At 37.6% G+C, this 26,247-nt stretch overlaps 1 protein-coding gene and 1 non-coding gene across 2 annotated transcripts in view; one reads left to right on the forward strand and one right to left on the reverse strand.

Moving 5' to 3' along the window:
* SHROOM4 (shroom family member 4) overlaps positions 1 to 26,247 on the forward strand; it is a 226,153-nt gene that overhangs the window by 149,621 nt on the left and 50,285 nt on the right. The gene's annotated exons all lie outside the window — the stretch shown is intronic.
* LOC118636755 lies at positions 23,570 to 23,673 on the reverse strand. The gene has a single exon (XR_004960740.1). It is a non-coding gene; the product is annotated as a U6 spliceosomal RNA (small nuclear RNA).

Genomic DNA, 26,247 nt, shown 5'->3' on the forward strand with positions numbered 1-26,247 from the left:
ATATCTTTAATAAATTGAAAATTAAATATACTATGTATTGTGCCAGGTACTAGACTTAATGGGGGGGGATCACTTTGTAAATTAAATAAATGTATGACCACTATGCTGAATACCTGAAGCTAATATAAAATAATATTACATGTTAAATGTAACTGAAAAATAAATAAATATCTAAGAATACTTTTTAATTAAAAATCAAATGTCTTGCAAAAAATGGATGTAGACATAGGCCTTACACTCTTCACAAAAATTAACTCAAAATGGATCATTGACCTAAATATAAAATGAAAAACCATAAAACTAGAAGATAACATAAGTAAAATCTTAGGTGATCTTGAGTAAGGTGATGACTTTATAGATACAACACCAAATGCATGATCTATGAAAGAAGTAGTTGATAAGCTGAAATTCATTAAAATTAAAGCTTCTGCTCTGTGAGAGACAATGTCAAGAGAATGTGAAGATAAGCCACAGACTAGGAGAAAATATTTGTAAACGATACATCTGATAAAGGACAGTTATACAAAATATGCAAAGAACTTAAACTCGACCATAAAAACAAACAACCCAATATAAAAAAATGAGCCAAAGACCTAAACAGACAACTCACCAAAGAAAATAGACAGATGGTAAATAAGCATATGAAAAGATGCTCTATGTCATATCTCATCAGGGACATGTAAATTAAAACAACAATGAAATATAACTACACACCTATCAGAATAGCCAGAATCTAAAACATAAACAACACCAAATGCTGGTGAGGATGTGAAGCAACAGGAACTCTCATTCATTGCTGGTGGGAAGGTAAAATGGTAGAGCCACTTTGTAAGACAGTTTGGTGGTTTCTGACAAAGCTAAATATACTCTTACCATATGATCGAGTAATTGAGATTCTTGGTAATTGAAAACTTATGTTCATACAAAAACATGCACATGATGTTTATGGTAACTTTATTCAAATTGCCAAAATTTGGAAGCAACCAAGATGTACTTCAGTGGATGCATGGATAAATAAACTGTGGTACATTCAGACAATGGAATTTTATTCAGTGCTAAATAGAAAGGAGCTATCCAGACATAAAAATACATGGAGGAATCTTAAATGCACCTTACTAAGTGAAAGATACTGATCTGAAAAGGCTACCTACTGTATAATTCCAACTATATGACTTTCTAGGAAAGGCAAAACTATGGATGCAGTAAACAATTATAGACGTTGGGTAATTATGATGTGTCAGTGTAAGTTTATCTATTATACTACTTTGATGGTAGATATTGATAACAGGGGAGATTATGCGTGTGTAACAGATGGGAAATCTCTGTACCTTCCTCTTAATTTTGCTGTGAACCTAAAACTACACTAAAAGAAAATACATCTTTTAAAAAAAATCCAGTGTCTTTATTAAAACAATTAAACTAAGCAAACTTTAAGCTCCATAGATGTTTCTTTTAGCCGATGAAAGAAAAATATTGAAGATGTTCAGTATGTCTCACCAGTCCTTATTACACAATAGCTTCTTCAAGCCCCAGTCTTAAACTTGGGTTCTGATGAGTATGTGAACTCTGGATCTTAGTGCAAGTGTCAAGATCCCTTCTGAGGATTTTTCTCTGAACTGCAGATTTTTGGACTTCAGGACAATTTCTATTTTGAGTGAAAGCTCCAATCTAGCAAGAATGTATTGATTGCTTTCCAGCTAATCATAGGGAAAGCATTGGTTGGCTGTTTTGGCATCCTTGTTCAGCTAAAAATGATTATGTCTTTGCCTCCTAATGCAAAGATATATTCTTAATTTTTTTTTTCCTGTGATGAGGGTGCAGAATATCCTTCAATTTTGTTAAGTATAAAGTTAATGTATGCCTTTGAATAGTCTTTGAGAAGTTATACAGGGCAGGTTTTCTCTCTAGAGGAAAGAGGGGAATATGACCTGCCCTTCTCTAAATCCTAAAATTTGTTTGATTTAAATTTACACAAATTGAAAGTTACTTACCTGAGGTTGTTTATCTTTGCACTTTAGGAATAGATTTCTTAAAGTACTGGTGGCCCTTCCAACAGAATGGAACATTTTGAACAAAAATTAAAAACTAGTTTTAGTGCATGAATTTTATACAAGATTAGGAAATTTTTCTATTAGGAGAAGCTTTGGGGTTTTTTTGTTTGTTTCTTTTAATCCTCACCTGAGGATATTTTTCTATTTATCTTCAGATAGAGTGGGAGGGAGAGAAAGAGAAACATCAACATGAGAGGGACACATTGAGTGGCTGCCTCCCACATGACCCTGACCAGGTCTGGGGACAAACCACAACTGAAGTATGTGTCCTTGTCCAGAATTGAACCCGTGACTCATTGGTCCATGGGCTGACACTCTATCGTTGACCCAAACCAGCCAGGGCAAAGCTTTGGGTTTTAATAAAAGAAAGTTTAAGGGTGAGTGGAAGAGGGCACTCATGAAGTGATAGGAGTATGGCTGACCTCTTATATGTAATTTAGGATCACTATTTTGACGAGTCCCCCAGAATAGAAGAATTGCTAGAAGCCCCCTCTCAGGCCATAATCAAAAGAATTTCTTCTTCCCTTCCCATTGTTCATCAAGGTAAACACTGACAATGACCATTGGTTTGCCACAGCTGGACAGGGAAAGTAGCCCTGTGTCGCCTGTGTATTATATCTCAGGATCTAGGTAGCTTGCTTGGCATGTGATCATGAGAATGCAATAGTTATAGCACCTTACATCTATTGAGTTCTCACCACAATTCTACAAGGTATGTATTACGTGAGGCAAACAAAATGCAGAGTGAACATTTTAATTGTCTAAAGCCACATAGCTAAAAAAAGTTTCAGGGCTGGGACTCAAATTCAGTCCCTCTGTGGGACTCCAGAACCCATCTTTTTACCCTGTATCAGCATTACTGAGTTTGGGGGAATTCCAGTCATTGGGACAATTATAGTTCTACAGCTCACTGAGGTAGTGCTGTATCAGTACTTAACCTAGGAGTTGATTTGAAAATGTTAAGACTAGTAAGGGATAAACTAAGTTCTCATTAGGGTTTTAAATTTAGGCTGAAGGGTTCTTCCAAGGTATGTTCCCACCTAAGTGTGAAGAGGTTACCCAGAACCATGATTACCTTCAGACACTCTTTAAACATTAGTTCTGCCTCTATTCCAACACAGTGCTAGCAGTTCTCAATTGCATCGTATCATTTAATTGTCACAGCTCTCTTATGAGGTATAGGGGTGAATATATCTCCATATTACAGATGAGAAGATTGAAGTACAAAGAAATGAAGAAACTGGCATGTCTGCTTTTTAGCTAAGTCTATCTGACTCCATATGTAGTTTGCTAACTGTAACACCTCAATTGGTTCTACCTACCTACTTACTTGGCTTTTGTCTCAGTAATATTTTCAGAAGCTTTAAATTGAATATTTCAGGTGAGATCTAAATAAATCCTTGTGTGACTTTAAAAATCCTTAGGTTATACATGCTTTCTCTTTTCCCTCCCCCTGTGAATATTGTCCTCAGCAATAACCTTGCACCCCAGTGGAGCGCAGAGAAAAAGAAGGTGTAAGTTGGTTTGAGAGGGTAGTAGAGTCTTTTTTCAGTCATACAGACTTTTTTAGCTTTGCCTTGACATTGGATGCTTGCTAGTCTAGACAGAAAAAATATATTGAGTTAATTGGCTCTTGGATGGAGTGAGAGTTAAAGTGCTAGGTGTGAGTCTGTTTGCAACTGAACTGAAGGTCTTTGGCTTCTTAGATTAACACACCCAATAGCCATCTGTTGAATAAAGGCATCTTCTTTTCTGACATGAAGGTGGGTCAGTCACAGAGGGAAAATGTTATCACTTGCATTCTGCACTCCTGTTTCTTTGCGGTGTGCTATTTTTAATAAAGCATGCATTTAGGAGGTACTACAAAAAGAGATTTCAATCTAGTCTTTTTCTCCCAATAGGTTTAAAATATCCCCAAAGTATATGTGTGTGTTTTAGACAAAGTATCACTGAAGAAGTTGACAGCTCATTATGTGCAGGTTTATTGCATTTGTGGAACAAAATTTCCCTTAAGTGACATCTACTATGCATCATGAAATTTCTTTGTAAAATTATTTTTATTAATTTATTTTTGTTACAGATGTTTCTCCTTTTTCCCTCATTGACACCCTCCTTCCCATCCATCTGCCTCACCCCGTCCCCAGCTTTTTGTCTATGCCCATTGGTTATGTATGCACGCATATAAGTTTTGTGGTTTATCTCTCCCCCCCCACCAACACCCCATCTTCTGGGGTTTGTCTATTTTGTTCATCAGTTTGTTTAGTTCATTATATTCCACAAATAAGTGAGATCATTTGATATTTGTCTTTCTCTGCTTGGCTTGTTTCACTTGGCATAAAACTCTCCAGGTCCTTCCATGCCATCTCAAAGGATAAGATCTTTCTTTCTTACAGCTGCATAGTATTCCATTGTATATATGTACTATGGCTATTTTATTCACTCATCTACTGATGGACACTTGGGCTATTTCCAGATCTTAGCTATTGTAAATAGTGCTGCTATGAACATAGGGGTACATAAATTCTTTCTGATTGGTGTTTCAGGCTTCTTAGGGTATATTCCTAGAAGTGGGATCACTGGGCAAATGGCAGGTCAGTTTTTAATTTTTTGAGGTAACACCATAGTGTTTTCCACAGTGGCTGCACCAGTCTGCATTTTCACCAGCAGTGTACTAGAGTTCCCTTTTCTCCATACCTTCACCAGCACTTGTTGTTTGATGATTTGTTGATGGCAGCCATTCTAACAGGTGTGAGGTGATACCTCATTGTTGTTTTAATTTGTATCTCTCTGATGATTGGTGATGTTAAGCATTTTTTCATATATCTCTGGGCCATTTTTATGTCCTGTTTGGACAGGTGTGTCTTTAGGTCCTCTGCCTATTTTTTAATTGGTTTCTTTGTCTTCCTTTTGTTGAGTTGTATGAAAACGCTATATATTTTGAGAATTAACCCCTTATCTGATGTATCATTGGCGATTATGGTCTCCCATATAGTGGGATCCCTTACCATTTGGATGGTTGTTTCTTTTGCTGTGCAGAAGCTTTTTAGTTTGATGTAGTCCCATGTGTTCATTTTCTCATTTGTTACTCTTGCTTTAGGTATTCTTTCAGTGAAAATTCTGCTGCATATGATGTCTGAAATTTTGTTGCCTACATTTTCTTCTAGGACTTCTTTGGATTCACAAGTCACATTTAAGTGTTTTATCCATTTTGAGTTTACTCTTGTGTATGGTGTAAGTTGGTGGTCTAGCTTCATTTTTTGCATGTAGCTGTCCAATTTTCCCAACACTATTTATTGAAGAGGCTGTCTTGACTCCACTGTATGCTCTTGCCATCTTTGTCAAATATTAATTGAGCATATTGTCTTGGGTCAATTTCTGGGTTCTCTGTTCTCTTCTATCGATCTATCTGCCTGTTCTTGTTCCAGTACCAGGCTGTTTTGATTACAGTGGCTTTGCAGTATAATCTGATATCTGGTATTGTGATCCCTCCTACTTTGTTCTTCGTTTTCAAGATTGCTGTGGCTATTCGGGGTCTTTTTTGGTTCCATATAAAGTTTTGGAGTATTTGTTATAGTTCTGTGAAATATGTCATGGGTATTTTGATGGGGATTGCATTGATTCTATAGATTGCTTTGGGTAGTATGGACATTTTAATGATGTTAATTCTTCCAATCCATGAACATGGTATATGTTTCTACTTTTTTATATCTTCCTCTATGTCTTTTTTCAATGACCTGTAGTTTTCTGTGAAGAGGTCCTTTATTTCTTTGGTTAAGTTTCCTAGGTATCTTAACTTTTTTGCTTTGATGGTAAATGGGATTATTTTTAGTTTGTCTTTCTGTGAGTTCATTGTTGGTGTATAAGAAGGCCATCGATTTCTTGACGTTGACTTTGTATTCTGCTGCTTTGCCAAATTCATTTATTAAGTCTACTAGATTTTTTTTTCTTTCTGGAAATAAAATAATATTTTAATTCAGTTCCACTTAAGAAATAATAAAGGTAGTTTTCTTACATCTACAATGAGCCCACTAACCACATTTTCACACACAGAAAACTTAAGTACAGTCCACTGGTTTACATGTCTTTGTTTTTTGTTTTGTTTTGTTTTGTTTTTTGTTCAGATAAGAGTGGGAGGGAGAGAGAGAGAAACATCGATGTGAAAGGGACACATTGAATGGTCACCACCCGCACGACTCAACAAGGGCCAGGGACAAACTGCAATCGAGGCACGCGCCCTTAGCGGGAACCAAACCTGGGTCTCTCTGGAACACAGGTCAATGCTCTAACCACTGAGCCAAACCGGCCAAGGCTGTTTTGTTTTTTTTTAGAGTGAGCAAAATTTTATTTTATTTTATTTTTAATTAATTAATTAATTAATTTTTGTTGATGGTGGCCATTCTGACAGGTGTGAGGTGATACCTCATTGTTGTTTTAATTTGCATCTCTGTGATGATTAGTAATGTTGAGCATTTCTTCATATGTCTCTTAGCCATTTGTATGTCCTGTTCGGAGAGGTGTCTATTTAGTTCCTCTGCCCATTTTTTAATTGGGTTTTTTGTCTTCCTTTTGTTAAGTTGTATGAGCACTATATATATTGGAAATTAACCCCTTATCTGATATATCACTGGCAATTATGCTCTCCCATACAGTGGGTAGCCTTTCCATTTTGATGATTGTATCTTTTGCTGTGCAGAACCTTTTGAGTTTGATGTAGTCCAATGTGTTCATTTTCTCCTTTGTTTCTGTTGCCTTAGGTGATGTATCAGTGAAAATTCTGCTACGTATGATGTCTGAAATTTTGCTGCCTACATTTTCTTGTAGGATTTTTATGGATTCATGAGTCACATTTAATTCTTTTATCCATTTTGAGTTTATTCTTGTGTATGGTGTAAGTTGATGGTCTAGTTTCATTTTTTTTGCATGTAGCTGTCCAATTTTCCCAACACCATTTATTAAAGAGGCTGTCTTGAATTCACTGTATGCTCTTGCCACCTTTGTCAAATATTAATTAAGCATATTGTCTTGGGTCCATTTCTGGGTTCTCTGTTCTGTTCCACTGGTCTGTATGCCTGTTCTTGTGCCAGTACCAGGCAGTTTTGATTACAGTGGATTTGTAGTATAAGCTGAAATCTGGTAATGTGATCCCTCCAACTTTGTTCTTCTTTTTCAAGATTGCTATGACTATTCAAGGTCTTTTCTTTGCTGGGAGAGTCTTGATTACCTCTTCAATTTCCTTTGTTGTTATTGGTCTGTTCAAGTTTTCTATCTCTTCCTAGTCCAGTTTTGGGAAATTATGTGTTTCTAGAAATTTGTCCATTTCGCTTAGATTGTCGAATTTGTGGCCATATAATTGTTCATAGTCATTGTTAACGGTCTTTTGCATTTCTGAGGTGTCAGTTGTTACTTCTCCTCTTTCATTTCTGATTTTGTATATTTGGGTTCTCTCTCTTTGTTTCTTGATGAGTCTAGCTAAGGGTCCATCAATCTTGTTTATCTTTTCGAAAAACCAGCTCTTTGTTTCATTGATCCTTTGAATTGTTTTTTTGGTCTCTATGTCATTTATTTCTGCTATGATCTTTACTATTTTCTTCCTTCTACTTGCTCTGGGGATTTCTTTTTGTTTTCTTTCTAATTGTTTAAGTTGTGAGGTTAGATTGTCGATTAGAGAGTTTTCTTGTTTCTTTCGGTAGGCTTGTAGTGCTATGAACTTCCCTCTCAGAACTCCTTTCGCTGCATCCCATAGATTTTGTGTTGTTGTGTTTTCATTTTCATTGGTTCCCTGGAAGGTTTTAATTTCTTCCTTGATCTCCTCAGTAACCCACTCATTGTAACATGCTATTTAGCTTCCATCTTTTCAAATGTCTTTGTATGTTCTTGTTGCAATTGATTTCTAGTTTTATGCCATTGTGATCTGAGAAGATGTTTGACATTATTTCAATTTCATGAACTTGTAGAGACTTAGTTTTCGTCCTATTATGTGGTCTATCTTTGAGAATGTCCCATGTGCACTTGAGAAGAATGTGAATTCTGTAGTTTTTGGGTATAATTCTCTGTAGATATCCATTAAGTCCATTTGGTCCAGTGCTTCATTTAGGGTCTGTGTTTCTTGCTAATTTTTTGTCTAGAAGATCTATGCAGTGATGTCATCGAGGTGTTGAAGTCCCCTGCTATGATTGTATTGCTATTGATTACTCCTTTGAAGTCTTCCAGAAGATTTTTAATATATGTTGGTGCTCCTATATTGGGTGCATATATGTTTATCAAGGTTATATGTTCCTGTTGGATAGATCCTTTCAATATTATGTAGTGGCCCTCTTTGTCTCTAGTTATGGCCTTGATTTTGAAATCTATTTGATCAGGTATGAGTATTGCTACCCCAGCTTTTTTTCCCTTTCTGTTTGCTTGGAATATTTTTTTCCATCCCTTCACTTTCAACCTCTGTGAATCTTTTTTTGTGAGGAAGGTCTCTTGTAAAAAACATATAGATGAGTCATGCTTTCATATCCAATCAGCTACTCTGTGTCTTTTTATTGGAACATGCAATCCATTTACATTTTAGGTGATTATTGATATGTACTTCTTTCTTGCAATTTTTGTTTAGTGTGGTTATATTTTTTTTACCTATTTCTCTTGCTCATTACAGAAGTCCTTTTTACATTTCTTGCAGTGCTGGTTTGGTGCTAATGTATTCCCTTAGCCTTTTTTTTGTCTGGGAAACTCTTTATTTGACCTTCTATTTTGAATCATAGCCTTGCTGGGTAGAGTAGTCTTGGATTCAGATCCTTGTTTTTTATTACCTTTATTACCTCCTTCTATTCCCTTCTGGCCTGTAGTGTTTCTTGTGAGAAGTCAGCTGAGAGCCTTATGGGGTTTCCTTTGTAGGTAACCTGTTGCTTATCTCTTGCTGCTTTTAGGATTCTCTCTTTGTCTTTAATTTTTGGCATTTTGATTACTATGTGTCTTGGTGTGGGCCTGTTTGGGTTCTTTTTACTTGGGGCCCTCTGTGCTTCTTGAACTTGAATGCCTTTTTCCTTCACCAAATTAGGGAAGTTTTCTGTCACTATTTTTTCAAATATATTCTTTAACTCTGGCTCATTTCTTCTTCTTCGGGGACTCCTATGATGCGAATATTATTATGTTTCCAATTGTCCCACAGTTCTCTTAAGCTGTCTTCCTGTTTTTCAATTTTTTTCCTTTTGGTTCTGATTTATTGATTTTTTCCACCCTGTCTTCTAATTCACTGATCCGGTACTCTGCTTCATTTACTCTGCTGTTTATACCTTCCAATGTGTTCTTAATTTCTGCGATGTCATTCTTCATTTCTTCTTGGTGGTTTTATTTTCAAACTGTTTGATTTTCAACATTTCTATGTCTTTACACATGGTGCTCATGTCCTTACACATGCTGTTGAGCTTCCTCAAGATCATGGCTCTGAATTCTAGTTCTGTTAGTTTGCTTAACTGCACCTCATTTATCTCATCTTTGGTAGAGGTCTCTTGTTCTTTCATTTGACTTTTGTGTCTGTGTTTCACCATTTTGGCTATCACAGTGGGCTTTGGAGTCTGCCACATTTTCCCTGTGCGTGTTGGTGTTCTGCTCTTTGTGGCTCTCTCTCCTGGGTTTGGATGAGCCAGGGAGGAGTGATCTTAAACACCACTGTCAAATCTTACTTTCCTGGTTAGGGTTGCTAGCCCAGGAATGGTACAGTTATCCTCTAGCTTTTTGCCTGGAGGCTATAGTTGACTTGAAGAGCTTTGGCTTCTCAGTTTAATGAAAAACTCCCTCAGGTGTTCAGCATAAGGGAATTCCCTAGGGTGGGGCAGATGCTGGTTGTTAATGGGCCTCAATTTGCATTTCAATGGCCACTGGGTGGGGTTGAATCTCCGAGGGAGGGGCTGCCACCTCTCTGCAGAGCCCTGGGAAGGAGTAAGATGGCCACCCTCCTGTATGGCTGCAACTCAGCAAAAACTCTGAGTGCCCTCCAAATCCTGAGTGTCCCTACACAGTTCCAGTCTAGTCTGCCCTCCTTCTGCTGGAGCCCAAGGGGAGTGGCTGTGGCTATTTTAGCCTCTGTCCCGTTTCTGTGCTGTGGAGCCACTTTGGAGTGTAACCCCGAGGGTGCTGCTCACAGCCAAGGCTGATGCTGTCTTTGGGTTCTCAGCCTCCCTCTCGCCCCTTTGAAATTCTATCAGGATCTGGTCAGTGTCCATGGTTATATGGTCCTCCAAGCTGCTTTTCTGTTGCTTTTTCTGACCATTTGTCTTTAGTTTTATTGTAATTCCAGTTTGTTCCTGGGAGATGGTCTGTGTAGCTTCCATTCACTCCGCTGCCATTTTTGGATCCCCTCAAGTCTAGTAGATTTTTTATGGAGTCTTTAGGATTTTCTATCTACAATATCATGTCATCTGCAAATAATGACAGTTTCACTTACTCCTTTCCAATTTTGATTCCTTTTATTTTTTTCTTCATGTCTAATTGCTGTGCCTAAGACTTCCATTACTATGTTAAATAAGAGTGGCAAAAGTGATCATCTATCCCTGTCTTGTTCCTGTTCTTAATGGAAATGCTTTAAGTTTCTGCCCATTTGAGTATGATGTTGGCTATAGGTTTTTCATATATGGCCTTTATTATGTCAAGATATGATTTCTCTATTTCCACATTGCTGAGCATTTTTATCACAAATGGGTGCTGGATTTTGTCAAATGCTTTTCTAGCATCTATTGATAAGATTATATGGTTTTTAGTTTTTCATTTTGTTTATGTGGTGTATCACATTTATTGGTATGTGAATATTGTACCATTCTTGCATCCCTGGGATGAATCCCACTTGGTCATGATGAATAATTTTTTTGAGATACTGCTGGATCTGATTTGCTAATATTTTGTTCAGTATTTTGGCATCTATATGCATCAGGGATATTGGCCTGTAGTTTCTTTCTTTGTAGTGTCTTTATCCAGCTTTGAAATTAGGATTATGCTGGCCTCATAAAATGAGATTGGAAGTCTTCCATCTTCTTGGATTTTTTGGAATAGTTTAAGTAGATTGGGTATTAGATCGTCTATGAATGTTTGGTAAAACTCCCCCTTGAAGCTGTCCGGGCCTGGGCTTTTGTTTGCTGGGAGTTTCTTAAATACATATTCAATTTACTTTGTTGTTATTAGTCTGTTGAAGCTTTCCATCTCTTCCCAGTTCAGTTTTGGGAGACTGTGTGTTTCTAGAAATTTGTTCCTTTCACCTGGATAATCCAATTTGTTGGCGTATAATTGTTCATAGTATGTTTGATGATCCTTTGTATTTCTGTGGTGTCAATTGTTACTTTGGTTTAATTTCTGATTTTGTTTATTTGGTTTCTCTCTTTTTATTTATTGAGTCTGGCTAAAGGTCCATCGATCTTGTTTATCTTTTCAAAGAACCAAGTTTTTGTTTCATCGACCTTTTGAATTGTTTTTTATTCTCTATGTCATTTATTTCTGCTTTGACCTTTACTGTTTCTTTCCTTCTACTTGCTCTGGAGTTTTTTGTTTGTTGGTTCAGTTTCTAGTTCTTTAAGTTGTAGAGTTAGAAAGTCAATTAGGAATTTTTCTTGTTTCTTGAGGCAGGCCTGTAGTGCTATGTGTTTCCCTCTCAGGACTGCTTTTGCTGTGTCCCATAGATTTTTTTGTTGTTGTGTGTTCGTTATCATTGGTTTCCAGGAAATTTTGAATTTCTTCCTTGATCTCATTGGTAACCCATTTGTTATTTAATAACAAGCTATTTAGCCTCCACATGTTTTTTTGTTGTAATTGAGTTCTAGTTTCATGCCATTGTGATCTGAGAAGATGCTTGATATGATTTCAATCTTCTTGATTTTGTGGAGACTTACTATGTGTCCTATCATATGGTCTATCTTTAAGAATGTCCCTTGTGCAGTTGAGAAGAATGTATATTCTGCAGCTTTGGGGGAATGTTCTGTAAATATTAATTAAGTCCAACTGATCTAGTTCATCATTTAAGGACTCTATGTTCTTGTTAATTTTTTGTCTACAAGATATATTCAGTGGTGTCAGTGGGATGTTAAAGTCACCCACTATAATTGTATTGCTATTGATCTCTCCCTTGAAGTCCTCCAAAAGTTTTTAATGTATTTTGGTGCTTCTGTATTTGGTGTGTATATGTTTACTAGGTTTATATCCTCTTGTTGGATTGATCATTTTAATATTATGTAGTGACTTTCTTTGTCTCTTATTATGGCCTTCATTTTGAAGTCTGTCTTATCAGATATGAACATTGCTATAGCAGCCTTTTTTTCATTTTCATTTGCTTGGAAAACTTTTTTCCATCCTTTCACTTTCATCCTGTGTGAGTCTTTTGTTGTAAGATGGGTCTCTTTAGACAGCATATATATGGGTCATGTTTCCTTATAAAATCACCAGCCTTTGTCTTTTGATTGGAGCATTTAAGCCATTTACATTTAAGGTCATTATTGATAGATAGTTATTAGTTGTCATTATTTTATGCCTGTGTTCCTCTCTCTCTCTCTGTTTCTTCTTCTTACAACATTCCCTTCAGCATTTCTTGCAGTGCTGGTTTGGTGGAGGTCAATGCCTTTAGCTTTTTTTTTTTTTTTTGTAAATCTGTGAAGTTCTTTATTTCTGCTTCAATTTTGAGTGATAGCCTTGCTGGATAGAGTAGTCTTGAATTCAGATCCTTGTTTTTTATGACCTTGATTACTTCCTGCTATACCCTTCTGGCCTGTAGTGTTTCTATTGAGAAATCAGCTGACAGTCTAATGGGAGCTCCCTTGTAGGTAACTTTCTGTCTCTCTCTTGCTTCCTTTAAGATTCTTTCTATGTCTTTAATGTTTGCCATTTTTATTATGATCTGTCTAGCTGTGGGTGTTTGGGGCTTCATCTTTCTTGGGACTCTCTGTGTTTCCTGGACTTGTGTGACTTTTTTCTTCACCAGTTTAGGAAATTTTTTGTCATGATTTCTTAAAGCAGGTTCTCTATTCATTTCTCTGATTCTTCTCCTTCTGGTACCTCTATAATGCAAATGTTGTTATATTTTGTATTGTCCTACACCTCCCTTAAACTCTCCTCCTGCTTTTAAATTTTTTTTCACATTTGCTGCTCTATTTGGGTGTTTTTTTCTACCTTGTCTTCTAAGTCGCTGATTCAGTCTTCAGCTTCTTCTAATCTACTCTTGAACCCTTGTAAGGTATTTTTCATAACAGCTATGTTGTTCTTTATTTTCTCTTGATTTTTATGCATAGCTTCTACCTTTTTTTTTTTTTAAAGATGAAGTAGTTCCCACTGAGCTCTTTATAATTCTTTTAAAGTTGCTTGTAGTTCTCACCAAATTTTTTGAGCACCCTTAAAATCATTGCTTTAAATTCTTTATCTGACAGGTTTCTTTTTTCCATTTCCTATAGTTCCTTTTCTGGTGATTCTTATTTTTCTTTCCTTTGGGTATTGCTTTTTTTGTCTCCCTATTTTAGCCGTCTGGTAGCTCTAGACCTGGTGAGAGATGTTGGGGTGTGTAGGCAGCTCACTCTGTATCAAATAAGGCTGCTGTGCCTCCCAGACTGTTCTGTTGTATGTTGCCTCTTGCCTACTGTGGGTCCTAGAGGATTGACTACTGGTTTCTCATATTGGTCTGTCCTGGTAGGTGCTGCTGCTGGATTGCGTGGGCCCCTCCAAAGCTATGTTCTTCACTGGTCACTGGTGCCACCCATAGCTGTATTGCTCAGGCCCCGCTGGAGCCTCACTCCCTGCCCACACCATGGGTAGCTGGGCCACACAGACCCCTCTGGTGCCCCCGCTTCCCACTGATCGTTGGGTAGTGGGAATGCACAGGCCCCAGTGGAGCCCTGGCTCCTCACCAATCCCACAGGCAGCTGGGTTCCTCAGGGCCCTCTGGAGCCCCAGCTCCCCACCAATCTCATGGGCAGCTGGGTTGCTTAAGCCACTCTGGAGCCCCGGTTTCCTGCTGATCCCATGGACAGCTGGGTTGCACAGGCCCCTCTGGAGTCCTGGCTTCCTGCTCATACCTGGGCATCAGGAACATACAGGCCCCACTGGAGCCTCAGCTCCCTGCCGATCTTGTGGACAGCTGGGTTGCAGTGGTCCCTCTGGAGCCCCAGGTCCCACCACTTGTGGCTGGGGAGCACTGCTGCCCGGTGGGGCTCAGCTCCTGCTCAGCCTTTGCTGAAATGTTTGGAGATGGATCTCAGCTGCTGATCTGTGCTTCTGTTGCCTGAAGATGGATGTCTGCTCCCAAACCTCTGTTGCTGGGGGTGAATCTCGACTCTGATGGGGCTGCTAATGTGGGGAATGGAGCTGGACTCGCAGCTATTTGCAGCTTCTGCAGCAAGCACCTTGACAGCTCCACTACTGTGCACTGGTCTGTGTTGACACAGCGGGATCCACTGGTCCAATGGTGCCAGGTGCACTGGTGGGCTCAGTTTGCTGGCCCCTAGCCACTCCCACTACCTCCTCCCAGAAAAGACCAGGAATCTTTCAAAATGGTAGGACCTCCTGACCACACAGGGAGAAATGCCCTGCAGACCACTTACCATGGTAGCCAGCTGCTTTCCATCCACAGCATAGGAACCTTCTGCTCTGCGTTGCTGCACTGCACGAGATTGCTCATCCACATTCACATCCACTCACACTCTCTCTCACACTTGCTCATTCTCTCACCCACTCACCCTCCCTCCAGCCCTGCCCGCCACCATCTTTTTGTGTGTCATAAAAATTAATTCACTTTATGTGTGCATGTTTTCCTTTTAGTCGTCTTTAATAGGGATATATTCTGGTAGATTAGGTTACCGTGTTTCTAAAAAATAAATCATAAACACAATTAAAGGAAAACATCTAAAATGTGCTTATTTGAGAGTCGATTATATGTTGATTAACCTTATGTGCTTTGCCATAATTCTTTCTATTGTCATTTTCCCTTGCTGTCAAACAATTCATTTTTGAAACATAAGATACATAATTATGAATGTTAATATAGCACCATACTGCATCTCATCTTCCTTTGCATTATGGCACAAGTTTACTTCAGAGACACAAAGGTACTTTCTCTCATTATTTATAGTAACTGTAATTAGACACTAAACTTGAGATGTAAATATATTCATTATTTACCTATTTTGTTCATTAGACTTTTCTTACATCAACTATAAAAAGTAGTGTTTGTAATTCAACTAAGAACTATGGGGCCCTGTTTTAAAAAAATGAAAGAAAGGAATCTGTGTCATGGAGAATAGAGCTATGGAGTTAGGGGTTTTAATTGCAGGCTCTGAGTCCTCAGTGGAAATAGTGGAAGTACTACTGGGCAAGTGTTTAACCTCATAGTGTTGTGTTCTTGCTAATTCAGGGCAATAATTTCTACCTGACAGGGATATGGTAAGGATTAAATAGGTACCTCATTAGAAAGAGCCTTGAAGCCAGTAAATGTGTACTGTTTTTAATATGGCATTTGAAAGTTAAAAAGAAAGTAGCCACTTTCTAAATATTAATTCACCAAATATATATGTAGCAAGTTTTCATGATATCATTTCATTGATTTAATAATATTTTTTAGTTTGAGTGCTTAGCATGTACATTGTAATATGTTAAACAATGTGGTAGGGATCATAGCAGGACAGGAGTATGCTCTAGCCTTCAACTCTAGCAGAAGATAATAAGACACATATAGATGAAATGGTTGAGCAAGGAGGTAGATGAGTGTCCAAATGAGTGATACCAGCAGTCAGTGATTGTGACAACTGGAAGAACATCACAAGTAGCTTGCAAAAGGGGATGGTTGACCAATTCCTAAATGGTGTGTGGGAAGGCATAAAGAGAGGATGGAGAGAGTTGTAGGTTTGGGGGATATTAAGGAGTCCCATCCAACTTAAGATTTATATAGGGGATCAGTGAGAGGTAAATTTGAACAATCAACAGAAGGCTCAGAAAAGCAAACTTTATTTTGTAGGCAATGGGGAGCCATTGCAGAATTATTAGAAGGTGTATAAGAATGAAATTGGTGTTTGTGAAAAATTGGTGTGAGTTGGGTAGGATGTAGGAAGGCCATGTGACATGGCTGCTTATGTACAGTAGGAACAGTAGGACTAGATAAGACAAGTTAATGGATGAGATGTTTCATAGCCAGGACTTGGTGAGTGATTCAATATAAAGGCTGAAGAAGAGGAGTTAAATAATGCTTACAAGGTTTGAGCCAGTCAGACCTTTAAGTATTTAAAACAAAAAAATAAAGACTTAACAAAAAGATAAATTAGGAGGATGTAGGTTTTGTATCAATGTTCGTTTGGTTTTTATTGTGTTTTGTCTTTAGTTTGAGATGATTGATGAAATATGTAGAGATTCAACAGGCAGTTGTGGAATGTAGGTAGAATTGGTGTGATGCTTAGGTAAGAGATCAGGACCAGAGAATTTCCTAGACCTATAAAATGCTATTCCTAATCCAAAGTCCACATAAATATTTTCAGGTGGTCACTTCATCCTAAAAACATCATCTGCCCTTAACCTTCATCCTCTTCCAACTACGAGTTTGTCAGTTTTTTTCTTTCACAGCCAGGCTTCTTAGGCTGTTAAAAAGTATTCTTACACTGATTGTCATCATTTTGTCACCTCCCATTTCTTCACTGCAGCCTGGTTTCTGCCTGTACTTCAACTCTTCTCTGATAGTTCCAAGATGAATTAGTGCCCTCCAGATTGAAAAAAATCAAGGATTTTTTCCTGTCCTTTTCCAGTAGGCCATATTTCAATAGCAGTTTTTCAGCAGTGTAGTACAGTAGAAGGAACATAGGTAGCCCTTGTTATATAAAAGAACTATTGTCAAATCACATATCCACTGGCTGATCTTTGAAAATTACTTAATCGTAATTTTCTCATCTGTAAGATGGGGATAATGATATCTACAGAGTTATATGAGTAAATGAGGTGATATGTATAAAACCCTTTGGAAATAGTAGTTGGTTGAGCGCTTCTTTCTGGAAATTTCTTTTCTTTGATTAATTACCAAACACCTCTTTCTCGTGGATTTCTTCCTATTACTTATTTTTGGCTCTTTTTCCTTACTTTGTCTCTTAACCACTGGTATACCCTAAAACGGTAGACCTCAAACCTGAGTGTGCATTAGAATCCCCTGGAGAGTTTCTGACCAAGATGTTGTAAGGTGATGCTGGTGCTACTAGTCTGAGGACTGAACTTTGAGAACCATTACCTAGAGTTCTGTCTTAGACCTTCTTTCTCATTCTATGAACTTTTCTTGAGAGCCTTGAGGTATCACCAATGACTCCCAGATATCTATATTCAGAAAAGACCACACTCCTAGATTTCAGATTATCATTTTCAACTGCATGTTACACTTCTCCACCAAGTTGTTTCCCAGACACACATAATCCAACATGCCCAAGCTGATTGTAAAGTACATGTGGAAATATAAATCTTTAAGATGAGTCAGGAAAGATCTGAAAAAGAAGAGTAATAATGGAGAAAGGGACGAGTCCTGTTGAAATATATTATAAAAGTACACCAATTAAAACAGTTTGTTACTACACCAATTAAGACAGTTTGTTACTAGCAAATGAGCAGACAGATCAATGGATTATAGTTGAGTCTAGAAATTGATCCAAAGGCACAGTTTAGTACATTATTTTTAATATATGATAATATGTTGAAGTACTAAAGGTCTTTCTAAGCAAGACACAAAGGAAGCCCTAAAGTTAAACTTGACTACACAAAAGTCCAAATTTACAGCACCACAAAAAGACAGAAACAAAATCCAAAGACAGAAAACTGGGAAGAAGATTTTGCATCTGATATGGGAAAGAACAGGCTCTCTAAATATATAAAGAGCTCTTGAGATTGAAAATTACTAAAGAAAATACCAACAAACCATTATGAAAGAGGGAAAATGGACCTAAACAGGCAGTCTGGAGAAAAAGAAAGTTGGCTTCTTAAAAAAAAAAAAAAAATGAAAAGATGCTCAACAATACAAATAATTAAAGAACTATAAATTAATTTAAACAACAACTCTCACCTTAAGTTACAACTTTCACTTATCAGAATGGTAAAAATCAGAGCACTTAATATAGACTTTTTTTTTTTTTTGACAAGCATGTAGAGAAACGCATACCTTTACCTTTCTATATACCTTGCTACTCAAAATGTGATCCTAGGACCAGCAGTATCTGTATCAACCAAGAGCTTATTAGAAATGCAACCCCATCACAGACCTACTAAATCAGAATCTGAATTTTAATGAGATCTTCAGGTCATTTGTTTGCACATGAAATTTTGAAAAGCACTGCTCTAATATATTGTTGGTGGAAGTACAAATTAACATTACCTGTTTGGATTTCAGGAAACTTTACAACAATTAAACATTTGCATACTCTTTGAACCAGAATTCCACTTGTAGGAATTTATCTAACAGATATAATCAGATATGTATGTAAAGACATACATACAAAGACATAAAGACATACAAAAATTTGTTGCAGCAAATTTGTATTAGCAATAAATTAAAGATAACCTTAGCATTTATTAATTGGATAAATAGTAAATAAACTGATGAAATTCAGACAATGCAATACTGTGTTGTTATTAAAAATCTGTGAAAAAGTACATGTCAATATGATCTTATCTTCTAATGTATTGTTAAGCACAAACAACAAGGTTCTGAACAGTATTCTAGTATGGCTTTTTGTGTTTTATTATTATAGTTCCCATTTTACAGGTAATGTGAGGCAGAGATGTTAAATAAGTAGCTTAGGGCCACACAGCTAGCAATGGAGGATTCAGATCCAGAGAGTCTGGTTTCCAGGGCTTATTCTCTTAACACTACGCCATACTGCTGCTCAGGAGCAAACAAGAAACTATTAACTGTGGTTTCCCTTGGAGTGTGGGGGACTCTTTTTCATTGCATATGCCTTTGTACTGTATGACTTATTTGCCTTCTGCAAGTATTGCTTAAAAAAGAAGAACTATTTAAAAAACAACTTGTCCAAAATTGGAATAATTTCCCATATACTCTTCTGCTGGAACTGGTGACAGGCCGAATTATTTCTTGAAGTGAGAAATCTGGCAGACATACTGGATTTCCTCTTATTCTTTATCCCTCACATCTGTCCAATCAGGTACCAAGATTTTTTGGTTCTACCTCCTATACAAGGTATTTCTCAAATCTGTCTCTTCACTCTATCCCTGAATTATAGATCACCGGAATTATAACATTTATTTGCTAAGTGGTCCACCTACTTCTTTTCTCCCTACACAATTCTTACAGAGAAATCTTTACAAAATGCAAATCTGGTTCTGCCACTCTCTTGCTTAAAATCTTTCACTGGCTCCTCAGTGCCTGTGGGAAAAGTCCAAACTCATTAACAACCTACGTCTTTTATGTTCTAGCCCAGCCTACCTCTCTAGCCTTACTTCCCACCACCCTTCATATATTCCACCCTCAGGAAACCAATTTTTCCTCACATTTCCATAATTGTAACATGCTATTTCTTCTACAAAAATACCTTTCATCTGGATCCATTCCTATCCTTCCTTAAAGACCAGACCTTAAGCATAATCTCCTTTATGTAGATTTCTCTGGCTGCAAGCTATTAGACATTATGCATTCTGTTCAGTGGTCTCTCAGTGTACCATAGGAAATGTCTCCATTATCAAAGCACTCCTTCCTGAATGCTGGGCATTCACACTCCTTGTGGACCCCAACCAGGATGCAGTATCCCGCAGCCTGCATCTCTACCTCTCCCCCATGGCTAGTTCAGGGTTTTACCACAGGTCTGCCATAGCCTCCCAGCACTCTCCTTGGTTACCTACAACATATGGGAGACTTTCCCCTTTATTTTCAATTTTATCTCTACCTTTAGGCAAGGCAGGTTAGAATAGTGGTTAAGAACACAGGCTGCCTGTGTTTGAACACCATCTCTGTGACTTTTTAGTTCTGTGATCCTGGGCAAGTCACTAAACCTCTCCAAGCTTCTGATTTTTCCCTCTGCAAAATGGGGATGACAATTTTAGCACCTGTATCATAGAGTTGTTATGAGTTTAAATGTTTTAATATTTGTAACACATAGTAAACACTGTATTTTTGAGGTAAAGATGCCTAAAGTATGAGATGGGAGAATCTTCTCCTTTGAGGCTCTTTTCTACTACAAGTGGCTCATTAATATTAGGAACAAATTTACCTGAGACAACAATAATCTCCTCTCCTTCTCAAGTCTCCTGTAATTTTGGTCCATTTCCCCAAATGTACAGATTGAGGGCAAGAATCATAGTGTAGACTTTTAAAATTTATTGGCACCTACTAGACATAGGGTTTATTTCCATCACTCTTAAAATTAAATCCAGAGTTCTTATAATAACCCACTCACCTCAACCCTGGTTTCTTCCCCAATTTTATTTCCTACCCTTCCTTGTCTCGCTTATTATACTCTAGCTACATTAGCTTTCATTCTGTTCTTGTACTATGGCAAGATGATTCTGTCTCAGACCATTACCCTTGCTGATGTCTCTGCCTAGGACATTTTTTCTTCAAATATTCACCTGACTCTTTCCCTGACTTTATTTAGGTCACTACTCAAATATTGCCCCCTAACAGAGACCTTCCCTGACCATACTCTCTAAAATAGCATTGGCTCCACACACTCCTGTTAGTCAGTCTACCCTTTACCCTGCTTTCTCTGTCTTCACAGCTCTTATTACTACCTGACATATTTATTGAGTTGAGCCCCAGGAGAACTGAGGTCTTGTTTGTTTTGTTTATTACATTGCCCCAGAACCTTGAACAGTGCTTGCTTGGCTCTCAATAACTAACAAATCAATCAATCTTTCAATGACTAAACAAATGAATGAATTTAGTGCTAGTACCTCTGTAGAAGGGGATATGTAACAAATTATGTTCACTCCTAGAATTTCAAATACTTAGTAATTTTCATTCCATGATTCTGTTTTTCAGCTTGAGCATTTTCAAATTAAGTCTATATCCATGTATGTGTTTTGTTTCAATTTTACAAACATCACCTTGACAAAATTTAAAATCTGATTTAAGTCAAGTCCAAGTTTCAAAAAAAATAGCTGATTTGTTTGTTATTTATCCCAAGGGGAAAGAATGTGTATGATTGAGTGCGTGTGTGCAAGAGAGAGAGAAAGAGAGAGAGAATAGTTACCTGCAGTGATGAAATTGAGTAGGGGGTGGGTTAGGGAGGTGGGAATAGGGCAGTCCACATTCCCCAGAAGGAAAATTATTTAATTTCAATTCTGCATTTTTTTCTAAATTGTTGTTTCAAAATGCTTAAAAAAAATAACAACTGAAAACCAACGAAATGAAAAGCTTGATGAACTAAAGGTTCATCAATATAAATACATCAGAGCAGGAAATTTCTCAGGGACTCATGCAGATCATTGTGGAACCATGTGAACATGTATGAAGAGAACCTCCAAAAAGTAGATAGCTATATGGCAGCTGCTCGCCAGCTCATATATTCCCCCTAACAAGGGAAACTGTGACCTGGCAATTGCCCTCTTGATTCTTGGACCTTCCTCACTATGAAGTAGTATGTTCCTGCCCCTAGAGCCAAAATTCTATTCAAGCAGCTTCCCTCTATTATGTACAAAGCCACTGACAGGTGAAGGGAGGCTCCCAGCCTGCCTTAGAAGACAAGATCCCATATAAGTCAAAGTAGCAGCTAGTAGTTTAAAGAAACCATTTGAAAACCTGTTTTTAAATGTATGGCAGCATTCTTTAGAGTGATGGGTCTCAAGCTTGAGAACGCATCAGAATCACTTGGAAGGCTTGTTAAAATTCAGATCACTGGGCCCTCCTCCAAGAGTTTCTGATTCACAGCAATTTAGAAGCAAATAAATTTGGTTCAAGCCTCGTGTGATTTACTTCACTTCCCTGAGCCTCAGTTTCTTCTTTTCTAAGGTAGAGTTTATAAGGTTGTAGTCAGGATTAAACTTAATGGTGTATGTGAAAGTTCTTTGTGAAGTATAAACATGGTATACAAATATTAGCAGTTAGCTAGGTTCACAAATGGTACTTGCTGCCACCCCTTCGCCCACCAGATTTTCCTGTGCTTTGTTCGTTCTCCACCCAACTTTGTCTCCACCAAGTCTATCAGGCACCCGGAAAGAAACTAAAGCCAAGAAGGCCCTGAGTAGCAAAAAAAAAAAAAAAAAAAAAAAAAAGAATGTCTTTCAATTCAGTGGGCACAGCCTTGATGCTGACTTTGATTTGACCTCCCTTTTCCTCTGCCTGTCTCCCCTAAATTTGCTTCATGTTTTTCCAGCCCTGGGAGCCTCTCACAGCAAAGAACAGCTCCCAGTGCTAATATTAATTGAGGTAAAAGTGTCTGATGGAGTTTTTTTTAATTAGTAGAATAAACAAAGAAATCCACTGTTAAGCAGGAAAGCATTTACTGGGGAAAGCATTTTGCTAGGTTGGTGGGCTCTAGGCTGATTCCTTAAAGGCAAAATTCATATGTTTGAAAGAGTTAAGTGGAAGTACAAGTATAATTGTAGATTCCTAATTTAGGAATGTGTCAGACAGTTTTAACAGACGGTTGCCAGGGTAGATTATATGTGTACCCTGGAAACTTTTTCATTTTTCTTTGGAAACCTTTTCTCATTCAAAAGTAATACATGTGTAGTGTAGACATTTTCTTTTTTTTTTTATCCTCACCCGAGGACATTTTTCCATTTTTTGTTCAGATAGAGTGGGAGGGAGAGAGAGGAAGAGAGAGAGAGAGAAACATCGACGTGAAAGGGACACATCGAGTGGCTGCCACCCGCACGACCAACCAGGGCCAGGGACAAACTGCAACCGAGGTACGTGCCCTTAGCGGGAACCAAACCCAGGTCTCTCTGGACCGCAGGCCAATGGTCTAGCCGCTGAGCCAAGCTAGCCAGGGCGACATTTTCAAAATTTTAAATAAGTGTAAAAAAATTACAATGACCCTTAATTCTGCCACACACAGAAAAATACCTATTGGTAGGATAGTGCATTTTCATCTAGACTTTTAATATGTATGTGCTTGTATATTAGTCTATGTATATGCATATACATTTTTTGAATTGGGCTGGTACTATGTACAGGTCTGCATACAATTTTTCTTTTACTTATGATTTTATCATTAGCCTTTTTCAAGATCATTAAGTAGTCTTCAAAAGCTTGGTTTTTAATGTCAGATTATTGTTGCCTCATGAAGATGTACAATTCTTCACCTAACTCTTCCTAAATGTTGGATGGTTAGGATATTCCTAATTTCACCATTATAAATAACCCTGCAGTAGATGACACTTCATGTACATAAATCAATGTGTGCATCTCTAATTGCTCTCTTAAGATAGACTCCTAGGAGTAGAAAACTGGATCAAAGGATAGAAAACTTTAAAAAAACAGATATAATTCATATACCATAAAATTCATTACTTTCAAGTATGTAATTCAGTGGTTTTTAATATATTTACAAAGTTGTGTGACCATTACTGCTGTCTAATTCCAGGAAAAAAAAAATGTGGAGTGCTTCATAAATTTTCATGTCATTGTTGTGCAGGGGCCATGCTAATCTTCTCTGAATCATTTCAATTTTAGTCTATGTTGGCTGATGCAAGCACGGTAGGAACATTTTTATGTCTCTTGATAATATATGACACATTTCTGTCTAGCAAATGTGTACCTATATCCCTTCCCACCTAGCAGTGTATAAAAATGCTTATTTCCCTTTAACTTTGCTGACATTGTTTTGAAAAATTTATTGCTAATATCATTGAAAATGTCATTTTATTGTTTTGTCTCTTTGATTAGTTCTTCATCTTCTCCCACCTGAACTGTAGCTGTTCTGTAGAGATCTGTCATCCACTATCTTTCTTTGCACACATGTTCTATGGGCAGTTACATCCACTACAGTAGCCTTGGCTGCTTCCTCTTTGTGGATAATGACTACATGCCCATACCCTGCCCTAACCTCTTTTCAGCACTGCAGCCCAGATGCAAGGCTTCTATGCCTATCCACATAATTTAACAACATAACAAATAAACTTGTGCCTAAAATCAAACTCATGTCTTCTGAAGCCAGCTCCTGCTTTCAACTTCCCTATTTAGATTTGCAATACCACAATTTTTCTAGGTGTTGCAGTCATCTTAACTGTTCTCTTTCCTCCATATTTAATTAGTAGACCAATGCTGTTGATTCTGTCTTGCATGTCTTCTGTCACATTCTTCCCTTCTGCTTCATCCCCACTGGCATTGGTCTAGCTCTACCTTCTGCATGTATTGTGCTAGCCTACTCATTTCTCTATGTTCTCAGTATTTATCCACATAATTCATCCTACATGTGGCTACCAGAATTATATTTTTAAATACTACTTTTACCATGTTGCTCTCCTAGCCTAAAACATCCAAAGCCTTTCTCTTGCCTATTGGATTATGTAATATAAATGCTTTATCCTGACACTTAAGGTCCACCATATTCTTATATCATTCTAATTTTACTTTCTGTGTGCCTTATAGAAACTGTATATCCTTCCTGCAGCATATTCCTACTTTTTCTACTCTTGTTTATACAAAACCTGGCATAATCTCTCCTCCAGTCTTCTCCAGTTGAAATTGTACTGTCTTAAAAAAGTAGCTCAGAGTCTATATAAAGTCTTCATTGATTCAACCGGCTATGCTTTCTCTTTTATTTAACTCTCATTTTGTTAGCATTTCTTTTATGACATGACATTCTGCCCTGTTTAATGGTTACTTAGGTATTTTTATTTATCCCTTATCACACTGTAAATTCATTGAGCACAAGAATTATATTTTCTTGTCTTTGGTGTGTTCCATAGCACCTCTCTAAGCACCTTAAATGTAGATAGAAACTCTATAAATATTAGAATAAAAGAATGGTGAAGTCTGCCATTTTTAGTCTGCCAGTTTTTTTTAGAACTACTAATGACTCAGTTTTGAGAAGAAATTCTGTGTAAGAAGAAACAAGTGCCAGATGACCCAAATATAATGGTTTTTCCCTCACTCTCCTTTTTCTCATTTTCCACATTCAATCCATCAGCAAATACTGTCAGTTTTAACTCTTCAAGATATCTAATCAAACCCTTTTTCTCTAGTCCTACTGCTTCTTCCCTTTGACAAACCACCATTATCTTTTGTCTATAAGAGTCTTTTTAACTGGTTCCCAGATTCTACTCTTCTCCTATCTAAATTCATCAGCCAAGTGAGATCTTTATCAAATTTAGATTGTGGTAGTCTCCTGCTTAAAAACCTCCAGTAGCTACTAACTCTACTGGGAATATAATGCAAACTTCTTACCTTGACTGAAAAACTCCATGATCTGGCCTTGGTACTTCCCTAACCTCATCTCCCACTACTGTCCACCTTGCTCACTGTGCTCTAGCACTGCTGAGCATTGACCCTTCTTCATTGTCATGTTTGCTCACAGCAGAGTGAGTAGGTACTCTTGGTTCTATTGAGGGCCCTGGTTATTGTTAGCTGTTGTCCTAGGGCTTCATGTCTTTAGTATTGCATATAGCCAGAAGTAATTCTAAGGCCTTTGAGACTTGACTTTGGGGAAAACCTTTGTGGATTCCATCTTTCCCCTGAAAAGTGGTTCTAATGATGAGTTTGAGATTAGAAATATTTGGCTTAAAGGGAGAAGAAAGGAAATCTTGTATTATTCTTATAATCTTTTTCCCAAGGAATACTACAAATATTTTGCTAGAAACAAGAACTGGAGGGCAAACATCCTCCATCTTCCTTATCAGTGTTGATATTGGTTCAGGAAATTGAGCATCACAGCAGAAGCTGACTCTATGGATGGTTCTCTGTGAACCTGCTGTCATTTACCCTGTGTGCTCTTCTCCATCAGCCCTGTGGTGTTGCAACCTTAGCTTTTGTATATACAGGAAAGAGATACAAGCCATTTTCATTATTCAGTTCTTGACTTGCTCCCCTTCTAGAAGCTGCAAAATGTGTACCATTTAACTCCTTGCCTTTGGGATAACTGATTTAAAAAAAGTCTATTATGGATATGTTTTATCAGACTATCTGTAGAAAAACTAAAATATGCTGTCCAGTCCACTCTGAAAGCAAATTCCATGTATTGTTTTTCTAAACTCCTAAGCATTTTCTAGTCCCTAATACTTGCAAAATTCTCCCACATCATTCATATGGTTACCTCCTTCCAACGTT

This window comes from Molossus molossus, unplaced genomic scaffold, assembly GCF_014108415.1.
Source record: "Molossus molossus isolate mMolMol1 unplaced genomic scaffold, mMolMol1.p scaffold_m16_p_2, whole genome shotgun sequence".
In the NCBI taxonomy this organism is placed as follows: domain Eukaryota; kingdom Metazoa; phylum Chordata; class Mammalia; order Chiroptera; family Molossidae; genus Molossus; species Molossus molossus.